We start from the raw sequence: 22,080 nt of genomic DNA, 5'->3' as shown, positions 1-22,080 counted from the left end.
AAAAGGAAGGGGTTGGCGCACTCATGTTTTGAAATGTGTGTTGGTTTGCGGGAAATTCGTGAAGCCTATATTTTATTTAGGGAATGTATGCCCCCCCGAAATTACCATATGCCCCCCCGTTAAATGGGTTCTGGCGCCGACTCTGCACATGATGTAACCCCTCCCTTCGTTGAAATTAATAGTATGTCTGCTGCAGAGCCCCAGAGCTCCAATAGTGAGTATGTCTGCTGCAGAGCCGCAGAGCCGCAGAGCCAGGAACAAGTCAGACACATTCTACAAACGTGTCTAATGTGAAATATATAAGCATATAAGCAAAACTAGATTTTAGGTCTGTGATGAAAAAGGGCCTCGTGGGAAGGGGGGCCTCGCAAAAAATAAAAAAATAAATAAAAAAAATAATAAATACATTGTTTTTTTCTTTTTTTTTTTTTTTGTGCGAGGCCCCCCTTCCCGGGAGGCCCTGTGCGACCGCACTGCTCGCACACCCCCTGAGGCGGCCCTGCAAACAATTATATAAATATTTATATGTAGTTGATAGAGACAAAGGCAGAATTCGACTTAATTAAGCACGTTTTATTAAGACATCTTTTTATATGGGTCGGGACACTTTAAAAAAGCAGCACAATGAACACAAATCTGTCCGACATAGTCTTAAATAACAAACGGCATTGCTTCGCTTCTTCGTCGACATTAGGGATGGGTACCTTTCACATTTGAACCGATACCGGTACCGGTACCTGTGAATCGATACCGGTACCCAACGGTACCTTTTTTCGGTACTTTAGTCTCAAGAAATTTTATTTACCTACCTCAGTCGTAGAAAAAAAAATCCAAACTTCAAATAACTACAATTTCGACAGTTTTCGGCTTGTCATTGCTCCGACTGCTTTGTTGTTGAATCAAGTCAAATCCTAGGTAAGCATATATTGTGCGTGTGAACGTTGACATGAAAAGAAAAAAGTACAAAAAAAATAAAAATTAATAAAAACATATTTTTTTAATTTTTTTTTAATTTTTTTTCTCGGTTTCTCACTTGATTCGATACTCGGTAGTACCGACGTATTTCGGTTCGGTACCTCAAAAGTACCGAATTCGGTACCCATCCCTAGTCGACATGTCTGCTGCACATGTCCTTGTTGTTTTCAACACAGATAATCTCCACGTGCTTGTTGTAGAGAGGTGGAGTTGAGGCGCCACTTACTTTCGTTTAATTGGAATGGAGGCGGAAAGGCGCCGCTTACTTTCGTTTCATTGGAATGGAGGCGCAAGATTTTGGAGGCAAAAAAATTCGAAAAAATTATTATTATTAAAAATTTTTACATTTCTTTCTTTTTTTTACTTCGATTTTTTTTTAATGTTCGAAGCTTGTGCCATCGAACGAAGCTTCGAAGTATTTAAGACAGCCCTATAACATATATGACATACATTGAGGTAATCAGAAATAACATCACACCACCTACACGTAGCTTAGATGTTTCACCGCCCTGTTCATCCACCTTGGCCTGTTTTCAACCCATCACCCTCTCTACTCTCACAGATATAGTCTCAGCCATGAAACCGACCACCTCCCCCCTTGACATAGTTCCCTCTGTTCTTCTCAAAGAAGTATTTCACACAACTAGAAATCTCGTTGTTGGCCGTCATGCGTTGTGTGCCAATGACGAGACATCTCGTTATTTAATCGTTATTTCTTTTATTAGCATTATCCATAAATGTTTCATCCATCCAGCCTCACGTTATCATTGGGAATGGCTCTGAGCTCAAACAGGGCAAATACCGCCCCCTATTGTCTCCCGGATGGTATTGCACCCATTGGAATGGAGTTGATGGGAATGCATCAGGAAAAAAAACTCCGGGCTCCACATTTAACTTCTGAGGCATCATGTAACCTGAGACTATTGCACCCATTGAGGGCACTGGAAGAAGCGTCGATTATGTGTTTCGAGGTATAACGTTGGATCAATAAACGCGATTGATATTTGGAATGGTGATCAGGAATTGGATTAATCTTTTTGCAGAACATCTGATCTGAGGTAAGGACTTTATTTTACCAGTATTGGGTTAATCAGAGTTTTTTTTCACAGCGTTCACAACGTGTCTCCTGTGTGTACACTGTGTGCATAATGTTAGCGCCAGGCACGGCATAGATAATCGATTTTTCAGCCCGCTTCTCTAGCGTGCATAAGTACACATATACTATCGATAATCTAGCGTTTATTTGAAAACTATTCATAAATCAGCCGGAAAATGACAACGTGTTGTGTGTATTCCAGTAAATGGCTATTACTGCAGAATCTTTTTTTCTTTCTAGAAATCTCCAAAACTATACTCGTATTCAAAACGGTATAAAACGGAAATGTTCTGATGAAAAAACAATCGTACATGTTGACTGCAAGCAAGTCATTGATAAGCGACGGGTGTATTAGACCCATAGCCATAATTTAAGATATAGTTTAAGTGTTCGCAAATGTGCTCATCCTCTCATTGATTAGAGTGGTGGCAACCAAGCGATAAATCGTCATATCCGGCCAGCACACAATCTGTTAACACCTCCCTAGTCACTGGTACCGTTCCAACATGCTTCAAACATGCAGTGGTCCAGCCCCTTCTGAAAAAACCCAACCTAGACTCCACCCAGCTCAATAATTACAGGCCAATCTCCAAGCTCCCATTCCTATCAAAGGTCCTTGAAAAGGCTATTCTCTCCCAGCTGTCTCCCTACCTGCACTTGAACAACATCCTGGACACATTTCAGTCAGGTTTCAGAGCCAACCACAGCACAGAATCTGACCTGCTCCTCACTACCGACAACCGCGACTGTACTGTCCTTGTGCTTTTAGACCTCAGTGCAGCTTTCGACACTATAGACCATGTTATCCTCATCGACCGTCTCCACCAGGCAGTGGGTGTCAGTGGCACAGCCCTATCATGGTTCACCTCCTACCTCAGTGATAGAAGCTTTTCCGTTAATATCGGAAACTTCTCCTCCCCCTCCGCCTCTCTCTCTTGCGGGGTTCCACAAGGCTCCATCCTTGGCCCTATCCTATTCTCCCTATATATGCTGCCCCTTGGTCTGATCATTAAAAAACACAACATCTCTTTCCATTTTTATGCCGATGACACTCGGGTCTATCTCCCCATGAAACCCAACAATTTAAACAATCTCGACGGTCTTCGTTCCTGCCTAGACGACATCAAATGCTGGATGGCACACAATTTCCTACAGCTTAACCAGTCAAAATGTGAAATCCTCCTTTTCGGCCCCCCAAACCAAACCAGTGTCATTGCCAGCAGCCTGGGTAACCTGTCTGCCCTAGTCCAGCCCTTTGTAAAAAAACCTGGGCGTGCTCTTTGACCCCGAGTTTACTTTCAATAGGCAGGTAAACTCTGTGGTGAAGGGGTGTTTCTTCCAGCTCCGGTCCATAGCTAGGATCAAGGCCATTCTCTCCCCCTCAGACCTTGAAAGAGTCATTCACGCTTTCATATCCTCAAGATTAGACTATTGTAACTCCCTGTACCTGGGGCTTAATAAGTCAACCATAGCCCGCCTACAACTATCCCAAACGCTGCTGCTAGACTGCTCACAGGTACCCAGAAGAGAGCTCACATCACCCTTGTTCTTGCCTCCTTTCACTGGCTCCCGGTGCGCTACAGAATAGAATTCAAGGTTCTCCTATTGGTCTACAAAGCCCTTAATGGTAAAGCCCCTGCTTACCTAGCAGACCTCCTCACCCCCTATACCAACGTCAGGGCCCTCAGATCGGTTGACAATGGTCTCGTAACCACCCGTAGGTCTAATTTCAAGTCTAGGGGAGGGCGTGCTTTTGCGGTCGCAGCCCCTGACCTCTGGAACAGCATCCCCATGTCCATTAAATCTGCCCCCTCCATCGAGTCTTTTAAATCAAAACTCAAAACCCACCTATACCGCCTGTCCTTCCCTGACTCACTTTGACTCTTGCCTTGCTTGTTGACATGTTGTTTTGTTTCTTTGTCTATCCATTGGTTGTTTTTTTCTTCTGTTTATTCTATACTTTTCTTTGTTCTTAGCTATGTGAAGCACTTTGGTTGACAAGTGTCATGTCTAAATGTGCTGTATAAATAAATTTGATTGATACATGACATACATGACATACAGATAGACAGTACTGTTACATCTAGACATTTATGACATACCAGATCTACAAATATACAGTACTGTTTGTGATACAAAAAAAGTCTAAAGAGAGAGTATACATTTGAGGGGGAAGAAACTGTACATTGGAGGAGGTTGGGTGGGTGGGGTGGGGGGGGGGGGGGGGGTTGGGTAGGTGGTATATGGGCTGCACGATTGATCGATTTTAAATGCGATTTGGAATGATGCAATTATCAAATCTAAAAAAAAACAAAGAAATCGCATATTTTATTTTAATACATTTTGATTTATTTAACCAGGAAGTCCCATTGAGATACAAGATCGGTTTGGGAGAGGGAGGTAAGGGGTTTTAGATTGTCTGTTGTGAAGTTTAGACTTCAGAGAGGGAGAGTAAAAAAAGGTACCGTTGGGTTCTGTAATGGGAAATATTAAAGGACAAAACGATGAGCCGTTTACATTAATCATTCGGAGTCATTGACCCTTGCATGCCCTTGCTCCTTCCTGCCTCCTCTGCCACGTGTCCTCCCCCCCCCCCCCTCGAGCGAGTGAGAGAGAGCGAGAGAGAGAGGGCGGGGCCGGCCATAGGTAGATGAGGCTGGGTCTCGCTCGACAACAACAAAAAAAACTGTCTCTAAGAGTCTCGTCGGCAAACGGGTCATAATGATTTCTGCAGGTCACATGAAATTAGATGATCGCCGTTGCTAGCAGCTACTAAACATGCAAGTACTGAACAGGTCAAAACAGACTGAATGGCAAATGACGGTAGGTCCGAAAAACATAGGTAAATTCTCCCGACTCACAGTCCCGCATTCCCGCCTCCTTGTGAGAAAAAAACCCTTATAGTACAGACAAACAAAAATGGAATTAACCCTTAGAGCACTGCCTTCCTTGTCCATGACCCCATAAGAAAGTACCCTTATACCCTAGTTCTCCTTAGAAAACACTGCAGATTGACCAGGTAAAATAATTAAAGATAATCAACCCCTGTGGAACATACAGGTACTGTCTCTTTTTCCTTTTACGGCAGGATCACCTATTCACAGCGTTCCAAAGGACCTTTTAAAACCCCCAAAAAAATCACCCTAACACAGCTATCTCCCTCTACTAACATCCCTCATTTACAATCCCACAGCACAGTCCCAATTCCTGCTATTTGTGAAAAGCAAATACAGAGCCTGCAGAGCGAAACTAGCGCTATATATATATATATATAATTTTGAAGCCCAAAAACCCCCACCCCACTTCTTCGGGATGCAGACTTGAACTCAACATCTTTTATTATACTTGTGGTAGGCCCCTGCACCCCGTCTATAGGGCACAAGGCTAATCCCCCCCTAATACATCCGGGACGTACCAAGATTGAGAAACTACAGAAAAAACCATCGCCAGTCTACCAAGCATACAGTAATATACCAATATAATGAAGAAAATAACCACTGCAGAGCACATAGTAATATACACAAAACAAATAGCTCTGACAGGCACCATGTTCTATTTCAGACCTCTAATTTCAAATTTAAAAACAAATGTTTTAAACAGAAATCAGAATGTCAACAGCTCACACAGAGTGTTCCTTATCACGCGTCCCCAAGGTCCATGCCGGAGGCGACAGCCAAGCGGATGGCGCAGCTGGTTCTCTCCCCTCCGTGTCCTGCACGGAGGAGCCTCGAGACAGGGCAGCGCTCCCCCGGAATCCCAGGATTCACCCTTTCTGCAGAGTCCATTTGGCGGCCGACCTCGACACCCATCGGTTAAAAAAAAACATCTCTCGTCGCCATCTGTAATGGGAGAGAGATCAGAGTCCCCGTAAAAAATCCCACAAACATCTCTCGTCGCCATCTGTAATGGGAAATATTAAAGGACAAAACGATGAGCCGTTTACATTAATCATTCTGAGTCATTATTAATAATAGAAAGGTTTATTTCACCGTGGCCACAATGAAAGTTCAGTTTACAGTCAGAGACAACATGTTCACACAGTAGCATATGGCCATAAAATGACCAAGAGCTCTAGTCAGACGTAATTAAATACACAGTTGTCAGACGTAACATAATATATCAGACATGGTTCCGGTTCCGGGTCGAGGATGTAGAAGTCTCACTTTGCTACGCTGCTACTCCCTTTTTTAATATTTTACTTTAAAAGCCTCTTTTTATACTCTCAACTCGGTTAAACCTTTATGTATACATCACCTTAGGTTTCCTACCAACTATTTTGACTGAAAGAACCACAATGGCAACGAAGAAAACAACAAGAAGTGAATCAAAGAAAGACGACGCTCCCACTGATATGATCGCCATTGCTAGGCTAATTGAAGAGCTCAGGCAATCCTTAACGGACGGTGTACAATCCTTAACCAACCAGGCAAACGACTTAACCAAAGAATTCAGAGCGTCAGCTACCACTATCGAAACCAAACTCGACAGCCTCTGGGCTGCGGTTGGTGAACATGCCGGGCGTCTGACCTCTGTGGAAGCCGGCTTGAATACTTGGACTGACACGGTGGACGTGATAGGGGCTAGATGTTCGGCTCTAGAAGAAAGCAATGATAAGCTAAAGGCTAAGCTAATCGACGTCGAATCCCGTATCCGTCGATCCAATATTCGCATAATAGGGCTGGAGGAGTCCGTGAATAGCGACCAACCCAATGTCTTGTTTGCAAAGGTACTGGTTGATATTCTGGGGGATGTGATCCTCCCTACGACACCCGAATTTGACCGGTGTTACAGAGCCGGTGCCAAAGCAACAAATGGCTCCAGGCCTAGAGCAGTTATTGCTAGCTTACATCATTATGGAATAAAAGAAAAAATTATTCGGGAGGCACGGAAGAGAAGGGGAAAGCTGGAATACAAAGGGAAACCAGTCCAAATCTTTGAAGACCACTGTCCTGAAGTCGTGGAGCAGCGTTCCCGCTACAGAGCCGTCATGGGCCCACTCTACAATCTAGGTCTCAAGCCGTCCCTCCAATACCCTGTGAGGCTGTTCATTACCAAAGTGGGCGTGAGAATACCGATTTCCTCGCCTAAGGAAGCCGCAACCTTCTTGAAGATCCAGGAGGATGAGGCCACGTACTAGGCAACAGTAGCCTGTTTTTGAGCGGTTAGCACTTCGTTATGGCTTAAACGCAGAGCGGCGTCATATAATTTCTATAACTCTGTTTTTTATGAATAGGTTAACTATGTGACGTTGGTCGCCTAGATACTTTATTTAAATGTTTCGCTACATCTGATATAAGGGGGGTTTGGTCGGTTTTATTTTGTATAACCATTGCATGATGATTTTTATACGTCCACTATATGCTGGGGAGATAAGTGATTGCTTTGTTTAAATGATCTATGACTTTTATGCATGTCACTTAATAATAATAATGCATAATAATGCAGGACCTGTTCAGAGGTCTTTAATTGGCATGCAATTATCCTCAATGTTTAGCGGTTAGCACACACGGTTAGCACACACACACACCGGAACACACACGCATGCATTGTCTCTTGTAGGATCGCCGATGCGATTCATCTCTGCGATAAACCCATCCCGTCGTCATTCCCCCCAAGGGCAGCCGGGAGCAGACAGGCGTCGGCGAGGGCCGCGCCAGGGGACCAATCCAAGTGCTCCTGCCCGTCTTCGTCAAGGACGCCACAGCGTTAGCGATCTGTTGTTGTGCATGTTTTTCCATTGGGTTTATCTTATCGGGGGGGAAACCCTTGCGAGCACGGGGAGAACATGCAAACTCCACACAGAAAGGCCTGGGAGATACCCCACCTGGGTACCTGGCATCATGGAAACCTGGTCCCCAAGCGGGAATCGAACCCTGGACCTTCTTGCTGTGAGGCGACAGTGTTAACCACTACACCACCGTGCCGCTTACGCCTCGCCATGACTTGGCTTAATACCTCCGTGGGTCCGTGTAGCGTTTTTTTGAACTTATTCTATTTTTTAACCTCAAGGATCCATTAACGTTTCAGATACGTTCTACTAACCACATACACGGCATACGTCATCATCTGCGGTTCATATGCTGTTGACCTACTGTAACCGCTACTCTATGTGAATCATAGGAAACAACGGACTTCACAGCGGAGCATCGCCCTCCTCCGACCTGGTGGACGCACTGCACACGTACTGTATTATAACCCCCCCCCCCCTTCTTTTGCAATAACTCCAATTCTAGGCATTTTTTTTTCTTCTTCTTGTTTAAATTTAGCCATGTTCTTATAAGGTTTAAGTGAATTTACTCTAATTTTTGAGGCACTTTATCTCTCTTTCTTTTTTCCTTTTTTTTAAAGGGAATGTGGCAAGCAGCCACTGAGAGAATAATCTACTTATGGTAGGTTTGAGAGTTTTAGACCCTATGGTAATATGCATAGGGTTGTTATGGTTGATATGCTCGATATGGGGATACTGGATAAGTATTTTGAAGGGGGGGAGGGGGTGGGAATGGGGGATTGTGTGTTTTTTTGTTTTTTATGTTTGTTTTTATGCTCACGCTCGGATCTCAACAGGACCTTAACAGTTGGATATATATCTATTATGAAGTGCTACTCCAGACGAATTACACTCAGGCATACTGCAACCTGTTTAGACTATGGCTAATTTAAATATCTTGATTTGGAATACAGGGCGTCTTAATATTCATCATAAACGCACAAGCGTATTAACATGGATGAAAAGACAACAGGTTGATGTGGCTCTTTTAAGTGAAACGCATCTTTTAATGGCTGACAATGCAAAGCTGACGGATAAAGTCTATCAAAACATAAGCTCCTCCTCCTTTGGCACCAAGGCCTGTGGTGTAGCTATAGTAGCTAAACGGAAGTTGAATATTAAATTATTAGATATATGGTCTGATGCAGATGGTCGAGTTACTATTGCCAAGATGGATTACTTTAACAGAAAATTGCTTTGGTAGCGGCTTACGCCCCTAATGTTTATGACGCTAACTTCTATGCTTTACTCACTAGAGCGATGCTAGATCTCCCTGAGTATTCATTTATAATTGGTGCAGATTTTAATGCCATCTGGGACCCCTTGATTGATAAATCTAGTCACACCACAACCTATGACCAGAGACAGGCCTCTACTGCACTACAGGCCTGGTCCAGTGGTCCAAGGACACAGGAGTAATTGATTTGTGGCGATCGCTCAATCCAACGGCGCAAGATTTTTCCTTTTTCTCAGCAAGACACAAAACCTTTTCTAGAATAGATTACGTTTTTGCATCCCCTAGTGTAACTGAGGGGTACAATTCCCTGACTGTATTGATAAGTATGGTATCATTAAACCACTACCGATTATGTACTTTGAATACTGGCCACACAGTACATGATATAGATATGATGAACACTTTCCCACCTGATGAAACGAAGTCCACACAAATGTATAAATCGAATATTTTATATAGCAAAGGGTATATACAACGTTCACTTAATGACATTTATGATTTGAATGCACTTGTAAGGCAAATGAGTATTCGTAGGTAAATCAACATTGAATGTCCAATCTCTGGTTACGCAGGGAGCAAGTATACAACCTGGTTCTTTAGGGAACTATAGCGATGGTACTTAAATGATTATAGCTGGATACACTAAAGGGGGGTCCCGCTGGTTGTAAGTCAGTAGGGGGGGGGGTTAGGAGAGCCGCTGGCGATATCCCATCTGGCCGACGATTTCTTGGGAGAATTCAGAGTGCTGAACACGGTGCCCACAGAACCTCGGTCCGCAGATGAATACAGCTGGGCCCTCTTGTAGACGGTCGCTGCCGGTCCACAACGAAGAGACGTGAGGCGACCTCACTCGGGGTAGAGCGCCGTCTCACCTGGACTCCTCTCGGGGGGGTAGTTCCAACACTCAGCAGTGTTGGCCGTTATCCATGGCATAATCAAAGCACCCAAAGCACGTAGATAATCCAAGCCGTGTAGGGCTCGCCGTCGTCCGGGTAAAGTAATCCAATGTACAGGTCCACTCGTCCTGGCCCAGAGCTCCTCGGATGCAAGCACCACACGTGGTCTGCCCAGCCTGGTTAAGACTCTAGATAACGCCAGGAACGATGGGGGTACTGCTCACTTTATAACTCTAACCGAACGATGCACCATACATAATAGACTATTATTAACTTAATAGAAATACGTCCCACTCGACGGTATAGTGCCAAACTATGACAATTCAACTATTAATCCACACGATGTCTCAATGCCTATTCTGAGGCCAAGTAGGCCATACTGCACCACACGTGCGTCGTGGGTGAGGCTTCACGTCTGTTACTAGGTTGGAGGGTAAAGAACTAATGGACTAAAAGAAAGTTCTACTTTACTTGCGCCATATATATATGCGCTGTGAACAAATAGTACCATTCGTATTTCGCCAGACGTATTCCTACGCGGAACCGGGCTTGTAACGACATGTTCGTCGGCACGATTGAACTTGAACCAAGGGGCTTGGCTGCTGGCGTCAGGTTCTTGTCCAATGGTAGAATGAAACTATTATGGGCTGTTAGTAGACTAAAGGGATATTCAGTGTATATGTACAAGGAATATACAGGGGATATCAAACGATATACAAATACTATTAAATATATATCCATAAATAAATATATATATTCGGTTTAATCTGATCCTTCACAACAGCCGCACCCTAATTAGTCCCACCTAATTAGCTAAGCAGAGACAGATTAACCGCACTGTCTACCACTCAAGGTCCGCTGTAAGGGTCAGTCAACTCACAAAGTCATGGGGTCATGGTCGTCATCGATAGTGTCTGGGAGTCTGGGCAGTTCTATTAGCCTCGCCACGGGTCGTGTGTAAGTTCGCCCTTGGACGAGCACTTCAGCTGCTCGGACCTTGCCATCGGCACCGGTGATCACTTTGCTTACGCGGCCAGCCGGCCACATAGCTCTGGGTAGTGACTGGTCGATAATCATGACGACTGTTCCTTCTGTCAAATTGTCTCTCTCTTTTACCCACTTCTGGCGGGTCTGTAGAGACGGTAGGTAGTGGAGTAGAAAGCTGTTCCAAAACTTGTCAGCTAGTACTTGACTGTACCTCCACATTCTTCGGCCGTTCGCTTCTTCAGGCCTGTACATTGTCTGGGGTAGCGCGGGGTCCAGCCGCCCCATCAAGAGTGTGTTGGGGGTGACTGGGTCGACATCTGCTACATCACTGGAGACGTAGCCGAGGGGCTTGGAGTTCAATACTCCCTCGATCTCCGTGAGGACTGTCATTAGGACTTCTTCCGCCACAGTCTGGGCCCCAAGCACGGCGTACAGGGCTGTCTTTATTGAACGTACTTCTCGTTCCCAGGTTCCACCGAAGTGGGGTGCGTTCGGGGGATTAAACTGGAAGTCAATCTGGGATGGAGCGAGGTGGGTCTTAAGTTCTGGGCCCATAGCTTGGAAGCTCTCTCTCAGCTCTCTTTCTCCGCCTTTGAAGTTTGTCCCGTGATCAGACAACAATGTAGACGGTTTTCCTTTCCGTGATGTGAATCTTCTGAAGGCCATAAGGAATGAGTCTGTGCTCATGGTCGGAAGGAGTTCGATATGTATCGCTCTGGTGGTCATGCATTTGAATACAATACCCCACCGCTTCTCGGTTCCTCTTCCTTTCTTTATGTACAACGGGCCAAAACAGTCCATGCCTGTGGAGTGGAATGGCTTGTCGCCGAGTCGGAGGCGACAGGGAGGTAGGTCAGCCATCCGGGGTATGCTGGGCTGCGCGCGCCACTTTCGGCAGTCTAGACAGATTCGCTGGAAGCGTCGCACCGCTTCTCTTCCTTGAAGTATCCAATAGCGACGTCTGATCTCCGCGAAGACTCTCTCTGCTCCTGCGTGGTGTACATCCTCGTCGTATTTCTTTATGATCAGCTCTGTGACCTTGTGTCGGCTGTTCAAGACTATCGGGTACTTAACGTCATCCGGTAGATCGGGGGCTCTCCGCAGACGACCACCCACTCTGATGAGATTATGGGCGTCGCTCTCGGGTGCCAGGTGGAGCAGTCTGCTGTCTGATGGGACGGGCTTTCCTCCCTGTAGACAGTCTAGCTCATCGGGGAACGAGTCTCTCTGGGCTCGTTGTAGTAGAAGAAGTTCTGCTTCTTCGTAGTCAGCTGCTGAAATGTCAGTGGTGGACTGAATCTCTGGGTGGTGCCACAGGAATGTCTTTAGCTGCACACTCTGTAGGGTAATGCAATCATCTATGTTGGGGTCTGTGGAGGCGACGGTGCTCAGTCCACAGAACATAGGTTTCTTGTTCTCAGCCTCCTCTTTACTCGCTTCCCGTGGGGTGGGCGTAGGCCACTCTTCTTCCGGGAGCTTGAGGAATTCTGGTCCGTCACTGTAGATGTTGCGACGGGTGAGGTCATCCAGGGACATTCCCCGGGTGATGACGTCAGCTGGGTTGTGTTTGGTGTCCACATACCGCCAGCTCGCTGCTTCTGTTAACTCTTGAATCTCGGTGACTCTGACTCCCACGAAGACTTTGTATCTGCATGAATCAGACTTGATCCATGTGAGTACTGTCGTGGAATCTGACCACAAGATTGTTCGGTGCACCGGAATGGTGAGTTCACGTTGGATTAACGTGGCTAGATGCGCTCCTGCTAGGGCTGCGCAGAGCTCTAGACGCGGGATAGATTGTTGCTTTCGTGGGGCTATTCTTGAGCGAGCCAGGATGAAAGCAGTGTGTATCTCTCCTCCCTTCTCTTGGGCACGCAAGTAGGCCACCGATCCATAGGCTACTTCGGAGGCGTCACTGAAGACGTGTAGATCCATCTTGCATGTCTCTGGCCTCACTGTGGGTGGGAAGTAGCTGCGGCGTATATTGACGCCTGGGAGTGAGCGGAGCTCCGTCTCCCACTCTCTCCATGTGGAGGCAAGGTGTGCGGGTATTGGGTCGTCCCAGCCCTGGTCCTTGTCCCATAGTGCTCGTACAATCATCTTTGCCCTGGTGGTGTAAGGTAGAATACATCCCAACGGGTCATATTGTCTGGCGAGTGTTCTGTACACACTCCGTCTGGTGGTCGGTATCGCCGTCGACCTTCCCTGCTCCATGGTCAGGGGTTTGTGTCTATAGTGGAGCGAGTCTGTTTTGAAGCGCCAGACTAGTCCTAGTGTCATTTCTTGGGCTTCTCCTGGGATTGTCGCCATCCAGGTCTCGCTGCTGGCAGCCTTGTCCGCGGGGGAGAGGCTGCGCAATACGTGCGGGTCACTGCTGGCCCACTGCCTGAGATCAAAGCCGCCTTTGATCAGGGAGGCGCGTAGCTTGATTAGGAGAGCCTCGGCTTCTTCTTGAGTCGAAACGCTTTGTAAACAGTTGTCCACGTAGAAACTGTTCTTCACACTGTGTCGGACCTCTTCATCTGCTGCTGGGTCCTCTGCGACGTGTTTCTGTAGTGCAAATGTAGCACAGCACGCGCTGCATGTGGTTCCGAAGGGGAGGACTTCCCACTGGTAGATGGCTGGGTTCTCATCTCCGATCCTCTCTCTCCATAGGAACCGCAGCAGGGGCTTGTCCTCCTCCACTAGTCTCACCTGCAGGAACATCCCTTTGATATCCCCGCTGATAGCCACCTTGTCCTGGCGGAAGCGTAGTAGCACGCCTAGTAGAGAGGGGCCGAGTGTGGGGCCGGGCAAGAGCTCTTTATTCAGATTTTGGGATCCGATCTGGTAGCTGCAGTTAAACACAATGCGATCCTTGCCGTTGTGGTGGACCTTGTGGTGCGGCACGTACCATGATTCGGTCGTCTGATCGGCCTCTTTAATGTCAATCTTTGTCACGTGTCCCGCTGTGATTAGCTTCTCAATCTCAGCGCGGTACACACTCTCTTGAGCGGGGTCTTTGGCTAGGCGCCGCTCTGTGTTCAATAGATACCGCTCCGTGGCGTCTTTCTTTGCGTGAAAGGTGGGCATTCCCTCTCGCCTCAGGAGTGGAGTTGCGTATCTCATCACTCCGCCGACTGTGACTCTCTTTGTCCCTTGCTCGAGGAGGTTGATGGCGTAAATGTCTTCTTTAGAACGAATGTCTTTCTTTTCGTTCTTAAAGGGCATTGTCTCTAGTGTCCATAGCCTCTCGACATGCTGCAGGAGAGTGGTGTCTTCTTCTGTCGCTCTGGAGTGGAGGCAGCTAGTGGCTGCTGTTCGGTTGAGAGATTTAGCGAGGGGGCCTTGTAGTGTCCACCCTAGGCGGGTCTCGACTGCTGCAGGACAGCCTCGGGGTCCTGTATGGACCCGGTCAATCGGGACGATGAGGTCTGCATGGTCGGAGCCTATCAGCAGGGTCGGGGTGGCGCCGTCTATGAGCGGGATAGGTAGTTGACGCAGGTGCACATATTTATCCATCAGCTTGGCGATGGGGTAGGTGTACTGTGATAGTCCTATTTCTTGGCTGGTGAAAGCATTTGTAATCCTATACCGTCGCTCTGGCTGCCCGCTTGCTGCGATAGTGAAGGAGACATTCTCGCCCTTTATCGTCTTTAAATCTCTTCTTATTGTCCGAATCGTCATTTGGTTCTCGCTCCCCCGCAGTCCCAGCTGGGCCGCAGCGGACGCGAGCAGAAGGGTCTTCTCTGACCCGTCATCAAGGACGGCGTAAGTGTCCATGACTTTATCTTGGTAGCTCAATGTCACACGGACTACCTTTAAGAGCACTTGGGCGCCACTGCTGCTGGCGGGGTCAATGTACATGACACTTGCCTTGGTGCTGCTCGATGGTGCAGGTGCAGGCCTTCTTCTGTTACTGTCGTGTATGCCACATCAATGTGGAACGCCCTACCCAAAGCTGTAAAGGAATGTGAATCACTACCCACCTTCAAAAACACTCAAAGAACACCTACGGGAGACTGCAATTCGAAACTGGCCCCTGTAAATGTCCAAATCCAACCCCCTTCAATGTACAGTTTTGTCACCCCCCCCCCCCCCCCCCCCCCCCCCACCCACCCAACCATGGTCTAGGGCTGCACGATTTTGGGAAATAATCGAATTGCGATTTTTCGGACAGATATTGCAATTGCGATTAAATTTGCGATTATATATTATATACAGCCCCACAGAGGTTTATTGTAAAATACGGCTTGCATCTGGCCTACGCTGTGGGTCTTTTCAGTACACAGAGCCTCGAATTTTTTCTTTTTACCTGGGAATCGATACCGGTACTGTGGTGGAATATATTATCATGTCATTATAGATCTGTGTTGAGATATCATTTTATACAGCTTGACTGTTTCAGTATTACCAGCTTGACTGGTTAATGTGTGTGTGTCTCTTTAAGAGAACTCCAATGTACTAACATCTCCCCAGCCATAGCAAGGTTGTTGTTGCTTCCAGTGACTGAGAACCATTTTTGTTTACCTTCGTCATCATATCTGATATATTTTTTTTTTGAACAAATGTTTTTTAAAACACAAAATCGACTAGACTAGTGCTTCCCAATCCTCTCCTCGAAGCACCCCAGCCGTTCAATGTATTTGTTAAATTCCACCACCAGCACACCTGATTCAACTTAACTAGCCCTTTATTAGTTGAATCAAGGTGTGCTGGTGGTGGAATTTAACAAATACATGGAACGGCTGGGGTGTCTTGAGGAGAGGTTTGGGAACCACTGGACTAGAGCATACATTTGAGCCATCAAAGAAATTAAGCAAAAGTGGTTACCTGTGTTGAACTGGTTTATTTTTTAGAAAATAAAAAAATATAGTGGATTACTATTACGACTACTACCACTGCCAATACTACTGATACATCTCTATTGGAGAACTTTATATTTAAAAAAATATTAATTTATTTTATTTTAAATTCTTTTTAATTAAAATTCTTTTTGGGTTCATTATACAACTGTGGCGGGCCACCACAGTCTAGGTAATTAATGGGAAACCCTGACATGGGTACCTTAGTGGTGTAGTGTATCTTGTAGACCAGGCCCATTGCAAGTTGCTGTACTGTGTTGTCTACTCTAAGCCATCCTAGGTAGTCAAAGTGGGCAGGGGTGAGGTGGGTTCTAGGAGTCAAGCAGTAGTCTGACCAGTTTGTTTTGTGATGTTTGTAATCTTGTTTTTAGCGCCTTTGAGGTGCTTTGGTACCATGAGGTGCAAGCATAGTCGTAGAACCCTTGAATGAGTTAGTCTTCAGGGTATTCTTGTTTACCGGAGAGGAGATCCAGTACAAGAATCTAGTTCGTTGGTTGACTTTTTTGATTACATTGGATGCCATTTTGTCACAGGAAAGATTTGCCTCTAGGATGGAACCTAGGTATGTAATTTCATCTTTCCTTGTGACAATATTGTCACCCACTGTCTGTAACTGAGAAGCCGTCGGTCTTGCTGAGTTTGTTATTTGATCCGAAGATAATGGACTCTGTTTTACCCAGGTGTAATCATAGTTTGTTATCAGCGATTCAGGTGCAGATTCTGCAGAGTTCCGAGCTGAGGGTTTTTTCAACCTGTAGCTTGTTCTTGTCAGAGACCAGCAGGGCTGAGTCGTCCGCGAACAGGAACAAGTTGCAGTCACAAGCTGAGGACATGTCATTTGCATAAATTAGGAACAGTAACGGTCCTAGTATGCTTCCTTGTGGAACACCACAGCTCACTGGGAGGGGGGGGGGGGGGGGGGCAGAGTACCGTTTACCTCCACCATCTGTTCTCTCCCCTCCAGGTGCCCGCGTCCACCTCTTGTTTGATGTGGTCGTTCAATGTGGTCAGTGGATTGGGATGTTCTGAAGCCAGATTGGAATTCGTAGATTCGATTTTTTTCCGCAAGGTACTTTTCGACCTGTTCGCATACATTTTTTCCATGACTTTCGAGATGGAGGTAAGAATAGAAACAGGGCGGTAGTTGCCTGGGTCCAATTTGCTGCCCTTTTTGTGCAGGGGGTTTACTCTTGCAATTTTGAAGTATTTTGGTACGTGTCCCTGTTTTTAAGGAGAGGTTGATTATGTGTGTGATGACTGGGGTGATGGCGGCTGCTGAGTCTCTGAGGAATTTGGAGGGGATATTGTCATGGCCAGTGGCCTTGTTAGGTTGGAGGGCGCTCAGTTTTTTGTGTACCTCAGCTGTTGTTACCATTTCTAGTTTGAAATTGTCTTTGCGGTCCCCTAGGTTATTCTAGTAGGCTAGTATGTGTTCTACCCCAAAATGCCCTGAGTGGGAGGGTCGTTTATTTACCAGTGTTGTGGCTATGTTTGTGAAGAAAATGTTTAAGTAATTGGCCACATCCAGCTTGTCTGTGATGAGCGTGTTACCTGCCTTTATGTTTATGTTTGAAAATCTAGTTTTTTACTGCAGCCTAGTTGATTATTGAGTAATTTCCAAAGTTCACAGGGTTTATTTTTGTTTTCCTCAGTTTTGTCATTGATGAAATTCTTTTTTGCAGTTTTGATCATGGATTTTTTTTTTTTTTTTTTTTTTGGCGTTTTATCGCTTTATTTCTACTGGGCAGTCCAGTAGATCGAGACAGAGGAGGAATGGGAGACAGAGTGGGGGGAAGACATTCGGCAAATAACGACGGGTTCGGGAATCGAACCCGGGTCGGCCGTGTCGCGGCTGAGCGCGCTATGTGGTTCACCACTGGAGCGCCCAATTTGATCATGGAGTTTACGTAATTTTTTTGTCTGTTTCTTTGCAGTTTGAGTTCAGTCACGTGGGCACAGGATGGGCACTGAGGCTCCAGCTCTTCTCAGTTTGTGGAGGAAGTAGAGGCGCTGTTGAGCTTTCTTGGCCAGTGATGCGGTGTTGGTGTTCCAGGAGAGGTCCTCTGTGATGTGCACACCCAGGAATTTGGTGCTGCTCACTCTCTACACCACTGCACCGTTGATGGTCAGTGGAGGGTGCTGGGTGTGCGCTCTCCGGAAGTCGACAACAACCTCCTTTGTTGTCTCCACATTGAGAATGGGGTTGTTGTTCCCGCACCACGTGATCAGTTGGCTCACCTCGTCCCTGTAGTGGGACTCATCATTGTTTTTAATGAGCCCCACCACAGTGTCGTCCGCAAACTTGACGAAGAGGTTGGTGTTGTGTATTGGTGGGTCAGTAGTGGGTCAGTAGTGTGAAGCGTAGGAGGCTGAGCATGCATCCTTGGGGGGCCCCAGTGTTCAGGATGATGGTGCTGGATGTGTTGTTGCCAACCCGAACTGCCTGTGGTCTCCCGGTCAGGAAGTCCAGCAGCCAGTTGCATGTCAAGGTAGGGCTGGGCGTTAAAACGATAACGATAATTATCGCAATATAATATATATATTATCCATCGATATCAATTATTAAAATATTATTTTAATAATCGATATCGATCGATAATTAAAATATAGTGTCCAGATGGGTGAGAGCTGAGTGGAGGGCAGTGGAGATTGCATCATCGGTGGACCGGTTGGCCTGATATGCAAACTGGGAGGGGTCCAGGAGGGAGGGAGGGTGGATTTAATGTGTTGCATGACTAGCCGTTCAAAGCACCTCATAATGATGGGTGTCAGAGCAACGGGACGGTAGTCACTGTAGCAGCTGGAGAAGCCTTCTTTGGGATTGGGATCATGAAAGCATGTTTTTGAAGCATGTGGGGACAGCGGCGTGGCTCAGGGAGGTGTTAAAGATGTCTGTGAAGCATGTTTAATTTAACTTTTTTTTTTTTTTTGTGCACTACCTATCTTTGTGAGAGTGGCTTCTCAGGGTTCCAGACAACATCATAACATGATGATCCCATAGCAAATTTTGGACATTGAAAACATTGTTCCCCTGCAGGAGATGATGATCAGACTAGACACACAATACATTACACACGCACTCCTCTCACTCACACACAGCGATCAGAGTAAGACACACATACACACTCCTCTCACTCACACACAGCGATCAGAGTAAGACACACACACATACACACTCCTCTCACTCACACACAGCGATCAGAGTAAGACACACACACATTCACACTCCTCTCTCTCACACACAGCGATCAGAGTAAGACACACACACATTCACACTCCTCTCACTCACACACAGCGATCAGAGTAAGACACACACACATACACAAATTACACAGTACACACCTCTCACTCACACAGCGATCAGAGTAAGACACACACACAAATTACACAGTACACACACTCCTCTCACTCACACAGCGATCAGAGATAGACACACACACACACACACACACACACGGACTCCTCTCACACACAGCAAACAAAAGTTATTTAAAGTACACTTCCACTTTAATTTGTATTATTTAATTTATTTATCTTGTTATGAGTGATTGCTGTATTGTTCTTCAAATACATTTTCATTTAAAGTGGCTTAAAGATCCAAATTCAAATGTTTCATGAGTCATTATTTTAATTTGCTATGGGATCATCATGTTATGATGTTGTTGTTTGGTCCTGACAAGAGTCTCAAAGTCTGGGGTGATGGTAGACAAGCAACTCTGAGGTCATGCTCAATGTCCAATCTGTTCCTCTGCTCTGTCTTCAGCTGGACCAGAGCTGAGAAGCCACTTTCACAAAGATAGGTAATTAAAAAAAAAAAAAAAATCCCTTTTTTTGTTGTTGTTTACATTGGTTTTCGATTAGTCGACTAATCGAAAAAATAATCGGCAGATTAGTCGACTACCAAATTAGTCATTAGTTGCAGCCCTACTGTGAAGCATGTGGGGACAGCGGCTTGGCTCAGGGAGGTGTTAAAGATGTCTGTGAAGCATGTGGGGACACCGGCGTGGCTCAGGGAGGTGTTAAAGATGTCTGTGAAGCATGTGGGGACAGCGGCGTGGCTCAGGGAGGTGTTAAAGATGTCTGTGAAGCATGTGGGGACAGCGGCGTGGCTCAGGGAGGTGTTAAAGATGTCTGTGAAGACATCAGTGAGCTCCGCTGCACAGTCTTTCAGCACCCGCCCGGGTATGTTGGCTGGGCCCGCAGCTTTGCGAGCGTTGATCCTGGAGAGGGATTGTCTCACGCTGGCTGACATTTGACCTTTACAATGACCTTGAGACATAATAATTACCTCGGAAATTGATCCCTTGCACCAACAAACATAGAAAAAGTGATATTATACAAGGATCTAGTTCTAATAGGAGCGGAGATATGACATGTTCTCTTTCCAATGTCGGCCATATTGGATTTTATGCATACAGGCCACCAGGCGGTTACCCCAAGTTGTATGCTGTGATTTTTTAAAACCTTATGCCCATACCTAACACCATACCTAACTTTTGCAAAACTTTTAACCAAATTGCAAAACATATTCCCTCTCAGCTAAAATGTTTTACATTTGTAGTATTTTACCATCTCGACTAACTGCAACAACGTAATTCTCTTCGCAATAAAATATTAAATTTCTCTGGATACTGGAAGCTACCTCTGATAGCTCTATGTAGCTGTAAAGACACTCATTGTCAAAGGATTGGTCAAAAAGAAAAGAGCTGCTGGGATACAAATACGTAGTAAACCATCAGTGAAAGAAAGCTGTTTGATAGTTTTCTTTTTCTTGTCCTTTTTTCATAAGTGACCATTGACAATACGGATGTATTGTTTAGCCCAAGAGTAGCCTATTGATCATTTGTTTTTAATTAATATTTTATCAGATCAACATAAGCATAATAGATCTAAATAACTTCGTTAGTTCACACCTTATTTCACATCTATGGGCACAGATGTAACTACTATGACAGACAGATATGAACAAATCAACAGATAAAGGTAACAAGTCTTTCCTCATTTGCCTTTCAGCCATAGGCCACAACAGGATTAACAAGCAGCATCAAGGCTGCAATGCCAACAGTTGTCTTGGTGCTGGGCAGACTGAAAGGTTATAGGGTGGCAATATGCTGGATACTATAAGGGGGCTTTCACACTAGCCATTGGGGTCGAATCAGAGCGCGATCGCACCAGAATATCGCGTGATGAGAACGCTCCCCCCCCCCGTCCCCGGGGGCGCTGATTCGCTCCTAACCTGGACCGCTGGAATAGGTGGTTTTGGGTGCGCGCCAGTGTCCCCGACAACGGAGCGGGGGGCGTGGTGTGCAAGCTTACTGTAATGCTTTCATGCTTGCTTGAATTTTGGGCAGATAAAAACATACAGCAACAACTGGACAATACCCACAAAAACTATATTTATGGGCAATTTGGCGAGTTCAGACCTCAACCAAACAAGCATGTTGAGCCTCACGGCTCAGTGGATGAATACCTCGAGATGAAGCCACGTTACAAGCACAAGACTTCCCTTTTGCCATTGCTATGTCTACTATACATTGGTTTCTTGTTCGAATGCATTTATTTCTATAGACCAGTGGTGCCCAACCAGTCGGCCGTGATCGACCGGTAGATCAATGACATGCAATATAATTGACGCAAGCAATGGGCTAATGTTAGCTGCTAACTAGTAATAAATAGGCTAAGCTAACTAGCGTTAGCCGCTAACCCTGGAAAACGCTCAAAGCGGACTCCACGACACCAGTTCCATTCGTGAGAAAAGGGGGTGGGTTATATTGACAAGGCTCGACAACAGAGGTTCAAATATAACTTCATATTTATTGGTTATTTGTTTCTTTATATCAGCATCCAGTTTCCACCACCGTGTGTTAAACTCTTCCTGTGTTGACGTTGGAGTGTGACATCATCGCCTACGGTAGCTTACACGCTCAAAACGCAAACCGTAAACAAAACCCGGAGCGCACCAAGACTGCAGTGTGTACGCAAACTAGAGAGGGGAGAGGGAGGCGGAAGTTCGCACCCAAGGACGGAGCGAGGACAGAGCGGAGCTGATTCTACCCCGAATGGCTAGTGAGAAAGCCCCCTAAGACTGTTGAACGAAACGGGCAAAAAGTGATCTTAATTCATGATCTTGATCTGATAAATATATTAAACAAATGATCAATAGGCTACTCTTATGTAATTGATATTGCTAATATAATGTCCAATGTCCATTTCATTGAATATATCATTTCAGACTGAATTGTCTGTACTCTTAATTGCTCCCCAGAACAACACAAACT

Source organism: Notolepis coatsorum (assembly GCF_963971535.1).
Source record: "Notolepis coatsorum genome assembly, chromosome: 15".
NCBI lineage: Eukaryota > Metazoa > Chordata > Actinopteri > Aulopiformes > Paralepididae > Notolepis > Notolepis coatsorum.
The sequence above is the reverse complement of the archived record's forward strand: the minus strand, read 5'-3'. Positions refer to the sequence as shown.